This window comes from Rhopalosiphum maidis, chromosome 4, assembly GCF_003676215.2.
Source record: "Rhopalosiphum maidis isolate BTI-1 chromosome 4, ASM367621v3, whole genome shotgun sequence".
In the NCBI taxonomy this organism is placed as follows: Eukaryota; Metazoa; Arthropoda; class Insecta; order Hemiptera; family Aphididae; genus Rhopalosiphum; species Rhopalosiphum maidis.
In genome coordinates, this window is record NC_040880.1 from 45,305,056 (window position 1) to 45,314,568 (window position 9,513).

Below are 9,513 nucleotides of genomic sequence, written 5' to 3' on the forward strand. Positions count from 1 at the left end.
TATATAAATCTCAAAAATATTTTAGCGTCTGTACGTCTTTTTTTAGCAGATTGTGAACCCTATAGTTTTCATCAGGAAGATTATATATTTTTTATGAAAGAAAAATGGTTTAAGGTGTAAAAAAATATTTTTATAAATTATATATTAATGAGAATATAATGGGAAATTTAAAATGCTTATAATTTATTTATACAAGTGGCACAGGTACATCATAATCCATTTATGAATATTATAGATCATATTTTATTATTTTTTAATAGCTGTTATAAAATCATAAAGGTATTTATTTTATAATAAAGATTTGACAATGTTATAATTGTCAATTGTTAATTATAAAACACATGGGAAAAAAAATAAAGGATTACTGTATTTCTATAGTCGAAATTCCGTGTTTGACTGCGCAATACGTGAAAACAGTAAACGGTTCTTTATCACTTCGAAAAATAAATACATTTAGTTGAGCAAATCGTAAATAACATTTTTATCTTAAATTTGATTAGAATTTAAGGCTTTTTTTAATACATAATGCAGGTACATTTCGCAATTTCATTACACCACAGTAAGATGGAGATGTAAGAGGTTATAGATACACACGGTATAATATAATATATAGATGAAGCGGACACTCCAGTATTCCTAGTGAAGATTACAATAATTCACGACAAAACACGTGCGTACACATCTGTGTCAACGGCCTAATTCGTTTTAATTAATTATACTATCTACGTAGTGTTTATCACGCGAGTCACCATATTGTACACCACGAGTAAGTTGAGTTTACGTGCAAAAACTACATTAGACGTTGAATTTAACAGTCGGTCATTAAATTGTACAGTATATTGTGGCAATCGTTAGTTAAATTGATTTTAAAATAAAAAATGAAAAAAAAAGTAATTAACCAAGTTTTATTTTATTCGCCGTATTTATAGGTACAAACTAAAAGTATAATATTATAGCTCTTATAGTTGATAATAGTTATTTTTATATTGCTATAAGTTGACGTATTGATATTAAACAACAAGTAGGTACTTTATGAAAAATGCGTCATTATTAAATTATTGTCTCTGTCGAAGAAAGTAAGAAAAATCTAGAAAATCGTTATGTTGTACAGTAGGTTTCGAGTGTATCTCGCAATTGAGTAACTAAATGTAAATGGAGTTGAACTTAAATTTAACGACAATTATAATGAATCTATACGAAGAACAATTTTAACAATTTTAAGTAAAGTATAAACTTAATTTATTTATTTTACTATTATAGACTATAGTAATAGATATGGTAGAATAAACTAATTTTAACTGAAAACATCACATTTATTGTATTATTAATTATTATAACACTACCTATGTATTTAATATTATTGTTATTAGCTTTTACCTACTTAGTACTTACTACATATAACGAGATTAATAGGGTTGTGGATACATAAAAGAAGTTACTTAAAATTTATCTAAATATTTTGTAAGTATCATTGTGTATATAGTAAAATAAAATAATATACGTAAATGTGTTAAATATCCATAAATAATATTTTTAACTACAAAATAGCTTGTTTATTTAAAAATCTAATTTTGTCAAAATTTGAACTGCAAATAGGTACTAATATAAAAAAAGGTTTCTCGTGACATTTCTTTTTAAATAGCTATAATGGAAACTTATGAGGAACCATAAATTAAATTTTTAAATTTTTGAACCTAGTAAAACATTTTAAATAAACTAAGAAAAAAAAAATCGAAAATTTCAAATGTCTATTAACAGCACGGAAATTGACATAATATTTTGAATTGTATATGATATCTAGAAAATATCAATTTATATATTTTGTAAAAAAATGCAATATTACACAACAATACAACTATTTATTTTTGAGATATAACGAAAAACCAAAATCTATTTCGTTGAAATTTGGTTTTCGGTTATAATTCTTGTTTTTCGCACGCGGGAGTGAAAAATTTCACCTAAAAATTAAAGAATGAATAAACCAACTTATTATCTGTTAACTATCATAATAGATAAAAATTGTTATTTAAATTTACAAGTTTGTATCTAAATATGATATACATTAATTTAACGACTACTATATTTTTATTTTTTATTGTGTATTTTTATAATCTAATGTCTTCTAATCTCCATATTAAATAATATATGGTTCCTACGTACTGAGAATTATCTTTTAAAAGTTTTATCTATTGAAACAATTAGTTTACACATTAAAAAACTTGAGTAAACATAAAATTGGTTATACGTAGTATGTTTTATGTAAGATAAATTATTCTTTTTTTAAGGTTCAACATATATATAGGATGAGTCTTTAATCGAACAACACTCATTGTATTTAAAAATAACATTTCTATTTGATTTCTAGTCGAAATAAAACATAATTTTTTTAAAAACATATTTTTTTCATTATAATTTTTTTAATTTAATTTTGTATAAATCCATACATTTATAATAAACAATCTCATATAATCCCATACATATTAGTATGTAGATATTAAGCAACATATTTTATATGACTGAGAAAGTCAAAACTAAAAACACTATTACAATTTAAAATTAAATAATCCCACAGTTATATAAACTGTAAGTCTGTAACACACTTTTAATCTTTCATTAGGATTTAGGAATGAGTGTGGGGATCTACCATGGCATTTTTAATAGATTATATCGCAACAGAATTGAGTATAATATAAGAAACATAATTTCCGGGCATAAAAGTTTTGTGTAATTTATATGCGACGAAACGACGGTTACCAACTGTGTCGTTTTAATATTTTAATTTAAAAATGTGAGATACAGTCGATACAGAGATGGCGATGTAGGTTACTGCAGCTAGGTATTTTTTTACGTTTAAAAATGCAACTAAAATTAAATTGTTTTTACGCGTTATTGAATGCCGAAAATAATATATTGATAACTAAAAATGTTCCACCAGAATAATGCCTCTGGAATTTATACAATATAAAGATGTATCTTAAAGAAAATTAATGTTATAAATGGAATAAATATTTTATAAAATAAATACATTAATTATTCTAGTTGGCAGTTAGACTGAACTTATTATGAGGACCTATATCATAACTGCATGCATTGTCTCTATCTTACACACGCATTACATAACAAATCAACATTAATCCTGGATTCTTACTACAGTTTATTAATAGTTAATATTAGAGAAATGTATGGACTTAGTAAAGAATTTATAAAGTAGATATAAACTATTAGAGCGAAGAATTTAATTTCTTATTTTTATATTATAATAATAGTTATAAGTACTTATTTTAAACTTAAATATACATATAACTCGTTTTAAAATAAACATATGAAAAAAATCTTCGCTCAAGCGCAATTTATATTTTCTTCTACAAATTCGATAATATGTAAATTTGCTCTAACATTAACTTTAAATAAACTGTAGAAAAAATCCGGCACGCAATTTGGCATTTTATATGCAAATATAAGCGTGTCTTTCAAGCTGTTCGATTAAAACAGCTTTATAACTTGAGCATTTCATATTTTTAATGCAATCGTTCTAATAAAAAAACTTTAATGCGCTGTCTTCTATTAATTAGCGAGTGTCAAGTATGAAGTCAAACGCATTAAAACTAAAAACCGTCACTAATATGTGAGTAGTGCATAAAAAAATTACTCGTGTATTAGGCATGCTTCCAAATGACACTGTTCGCAATAAAACAAATATAGAGGAAATTAATTTTTATCATAATATTATTCTTCTTATTTCGACATTATTATATTTCAAATACTGTTTTGCGATAAATTCAGTACACTGACACATATAAGTATATAACGTCTAAAATTTAGAGGCTCTCGAGGTTCGTACTTGTATATTTGATATTGTAAGAGACTAGGAGAAGTCCGTACTCAAATAAATGATGATGATGACGGCGGTGGATGTGATATTATCACAGTAGATAATGTTAGTGAAACTAATGTTTAGTGTGGTTACTGTGCACGCTAAGAGCAATAAAATGTAATATCGAATAATATGAGATGCGTATAAGAACTTATTAATATATTATAATACTATAGGTGAGTAAAAAGATAAATCAACGTATAGCATAATTTATCATCCTAGACTGGGCACCCCTTCAATCTAAATAATTGGATATATTACTGTGCGTCGTGCGTTAACATTTAAAAAAAATTTAACTGTCAATACAACGTAATTAAGTGTTTCCAATGTAGCGATTTCAAATTTATTTATTTTAATATTTTGCCAGGTTTTTGGCGATTTAGTTTTTTCTAAGAATTTTTTGAGAATGCTGCAATGTTATTAGTTTATTGCCAATAATAAAAAACAAAAAATGTTATTTAAATATTTAATATTATACATAAACATTAATAGTAATAATAAAAAGTTTACCTTGTAAACGATTGAAATAATCAAAAATGTATGTTATTTTATTTATTAAGCACATTTTGTATAAGTATTTACAAAAAGTAAAAAAATAAATATAAAAACATATTTACTTTAAACTACTCTGGATGTTCTTTGAGTACTAAAAATACGTAGTAAACGGCTAATGTAAGACAAGGTACCGAGGTCATAATAAGTTAGATGAAGAGTAGAATTATGCGCAACTAATATAGAACAATACGCGAAAGTCAAGTATCCGAGTCTTTTACCATTAATCATCTATCTATTTAAAGTATTAAACTTATGACGTATATACTCGTATGCTTTTATTAATAAGTACTTAGACATTTTTAGGTTTTGTATAGTTAATCAAAGTGAGCCATTGCAGTAACTTTCGTTACGTTTCGTCCATTTTAATGCATCATTACAGCTATAATATTATATATTAAAGTTCCATGAATAATTAATTAATCATCTTGGTTTAATGATATATGATTATTTTTTTTTAATTCGTTAACGATTAGATGCATAATATATACATATATTATAATATATCGTCTCGAATAAATTATAACTTTATCCGTCTTCCCGGCCGATGGCGCACAAATCGTTTTTGCATTACATGCGGATGAGGAGCGTTCCAAACATATCCGCCGTGGCAGTAATAATATAATATAATGTAATACATAATGTTATCGTCAAACGAAAACTGACACTCGCGCAGTAGCCCATTGCGGACGGGTAACGCGAGACTATGATTGTCGCCACTCGTCCGGTCAAAATGAGCTCGAATAAGCTCGATTGCGTACTCTATACAATAAACATGATATTTTACGAGGTGATTCATAAGCACACTCATCTCTGTCCTAAACAGATAAAATCTATTCCAGTTTATAAGATAAAAAGGTTGAAAAAAAATATATTTTCTAACCTAACTTAGATCAATAGATCAAATAGCTCTTGAAATGCCACAAAAATGTAAGTGTGTGTATACGTCACGCATAATTTTTAAATAAATAATTAAGTGTCAAAAATAGAAATAACCGAAAAATTAAAAATAAAACAAAAGTCAGCGTACTCGGTGTGTCATCCTATAAAATATTGTTAGGTATAATACGAATTACCAGAACAATAATATTTATAAATGTATGCATATAGCGGTAATACTCTCGACGTGTCCTCATAATTATTATTAATCTACGTGGTATTTCTCAGGATTCTCGCCGAACTCAACGAGTGATATACAGTAACAGTTTTGAAGACGTTTTTCTATTTTGAGTATACCAGCGATAGGCATCCAGGCGCTGCAGAATCCTTCGATATTGGCAACTGGCTCGAGAGAAAAAGAACAACAGTGCCAGGAATTTAATAAGTAATGCGCGAAAGGTTTTGGAAAATTTTGCAAAAAATGTGTGACAAGAGAAAATTACGCTTACAATAATATCTACAATTAATATAAAATATTGTAGACTTACGTCTGAAATATTGAATATGATTTATTATAAAATTATTATACCTAGTGCATTCGGTGATGTAAAATATAATTGATAAATAATAATAGTGATTTTCAATTGCATAAATACACTCAAAAAAAACAATCACATACCTAAGTACCGTTTTAGTAAAAATAGTCAACGCTTATACTTCCCAAACATTACCTATCCTACCACAATAACCAACTGGCTCGCATTAAATATTTAATACACATTAATGAGTTGTACAAAGAAAAAGTATATTATCAAAATTATATAACCAAATTCAACATATTTTGTTTATAAACCGTCCGAGCTTAACATTATTAATTTTTATTACCTGTATAATAATATAAAAATTATCTTCAGTTATAACATACTACATAGTTTGATTAAATTAAATTTTTTTTTTTCTCAATTATTTTAAAAAGTGTTCTACATTTATTTTTTCATGATAATGTAAACTATATGATAACCTGCGTTAACTATTTACGTAATTACTTAAAGAAATTATATTCAATGAATTGGTACGCGTTCTATTATAATAGTTATAATAATTATTATTCGTCAATTCCATCGAAATCATCACATTAAATTATACCTGGAGTCGTGTCCAACCATATCGAGTATAAGTATAATGTTATGTATTCGGTGGCATTTAATTGATATTAAATGAAACAATAAATTAAAAATATCGAAACTTCCATAGCCAACTATTACCTTGTATTTCTAGGTTGAAATACCTATATCGTATGAATAGTTAGTTATTGTAATTTTTTCGATCGACAACAGAAACTACTATATAAAGCACATTTTATTAGCAACAAAAAAAAAGCGATGATTTTCGATCGTTTCCTGCAGAATATACAACAAACGTAATACACACGGGCACAATATATACATATATAGCTGTATACTTACAAGTGCACAGAGAACACAATACAAGCGCGCGTGTCCCTGTTTAAGCGACCATATGACTTGTGCGATTTGAGTCGGTTCTGACTAAACGTCCGCCGTCGCGTCGATTCGCTACAAACAAAAAAAAAAAAAAAAAATTATAAAAAAAAAAAACGGTGCACCGAACTTATTTAGATATCGTTGTGTGGTGGGGGTGTATGAATACGCGGACGACAAACGGGCGTCGGGCCAAGATCGCGTGTTGACCTGTTAAAAGAGAGCTTTATTTCCGTCGCATGACTCCGCCGACCGTCCATTGTTTGGGAAACTCAGAAACGCAATAATATATACATATTATTATAAATATTTGTATATTGTATTTCCTAACGTGTTCCGCGCCGTACAGCGTGTTTTTTTTTTATGACGTCCGTCGACGGGATCGTATATGAGCTGCGTATTCGCGCGGTCTATTTAGAACACTCGCGCGCAGCTGGAAATCTCGATGGTACTCGATGGATGATTCTTTCATCACTATAAACGATTATTTTCTCACTTCTTGTTGTACATAATTTGAAGACATTATGATACATTTTTATATTTTTATCGTTAGCGTTTTTCAAGTTTTTTTTCTTTCTTAGTATGACAGCATCCGTTTTTTTTTTATTTCATATTCTGTAGCAAAATATTTGACTGCGTATAAAAGTCAAATAAATTATCTATTATTTATCAATGTCCGACAGTAACTAGTAACTACCTAATCAGAATGTTGAAAATTATTTATTCAATAACTTACAGCATGTAACTATTATAGTTAATACATTTTGAAAAAATAATTAAATTACCATATTATTAAGTAAGTTACTTCAGATTACAAACATTTTTAACCACAATATTGCCTTAAAAATCATTTATAAAATACAATATCACAGTACCAATAGAGCAAGATTTAATCCATTTGGTTAACTACTTGCTAAGTGAGAGAAGAGAGTCTATGCAGCTTACTATAACTTTGAAAAAACTTGATTATTAAAATGTAATTAATGGTTCTTATAGCTTATTCTACATTTCTTTGATATATATATATAATATTACAGATATGGTCATAGGTTCGAGGTTTACTACATGGATAAATACAATGTACCAAGAGCCAACATTTTATAGATACATTTTATACAATTTTTTTATGAATTTATACTTAAAATAATTTAATTAATAATAATATTATAATAAGTGAATTTTAATTTTATAAATAAGACATGAGCCACATCTGACAATGACAAGAGCCACATGTGGCTCGCGAGCAGCAAGTTGGAAACCTCTGTATATCATATAAGTTGGTTTAAAAAACAAAAAAATGTACGAGTGTGCTAATTGTGTTTATGCACATTGTTTAAAATAAGAAGGTTTTTAAATAAAAATAAAATAACTTTCAATTTATTAACTTGATCCCTCAAATTAATTTATATGTTGATGTAACTTTAATCTAACTAAATTAAATTTTTTCTTTTGACAGCACTTCAGTTTGTTTAATAAAAATGGTTTAACTTTTCAGCTTTGTATTTAATATCTATAATAGCTCTAAAAAAATATTGATTAAAATTCGATACGCACATTGATACTTTAAATACGTATAATAATATTGGTTTCAACTTCAAATTATTGTAAAAAAAATTACTGAGCGAATAATTGTTTAGTTACAAAATAAAATTACACCTTGTATAATTTATGGTTTATGAAAGGGTCAACAGTATTAAATTTATGTAAAGACATCATAGTAGTATATGAATATACTCAGATAAAATTATACTGAACGAATTTTGCTAGTTTTGAAAAATTTTCCATATTACTATAATGTTATTTTTTATCGGTTATGATAACTCAGTTTACCAGCATACTGCAGGCGTTATGACGTATTCTAAAATACCTACAATGAAGCATCTTGGTAATTATGGTAGTTGGAAAAAATGTTTTAAGAGAAAAAACTTACTGGAAAAACCAACTAGGTATTAGGAAAAACAACCTTCAGAATTTATTAAAAAAAATTACACAAAGAATAAAAATTATATTTGTACATCAGGTGTATATTGTTCAACGTAATAATATAACATACATTTAACTATTTTTTTTATAAATTATAACAATCCAGAACACTTGACGTGTTATTTTTTAATACTTTGGTATTATTTCAAAACATCAAAATATCCTTCAAAACCAAGTTTGACATGTCCTTTATTTGATTTAATCATTTTCATTGTCGAAAATCGAAAGACATATTATTGTATAAATCGTACTGCTTAACGTAATTCGTCAGACACTAGTCGATTCTATACTACCCAATAAAATAGAAATTTCAGATTTAAAAAAAGTACTTACCTAAATTGTATTAATATGAATTTACATTATACATGTATAATATTATATTATAAAGTATATACCTATACAATATAATATGAGGCTGTGAATTTGTAGCAAATGTAAATACTTTCCAATTGTAAAAATCTATGTAATACCTTTAAAAATATTTACCTTAAGTTCTGAAAGTTATATCTTGAAGTAAAAAAAAAATTCAGAATAAAAAGGGTTTTATCTAACTATTATTGAAAAGAATAATAAAAAAAAGATCATTTATATTTTATCATAATGTTAATATTATAAATTTTAACTGATATAGCTATTTAAATTATTATATATTTGATATTTTACTTACAAAATAGCTCGATGTTTGGTTTGCATCTTTAATATCGGTTTAACATGGGTTGTACCTCT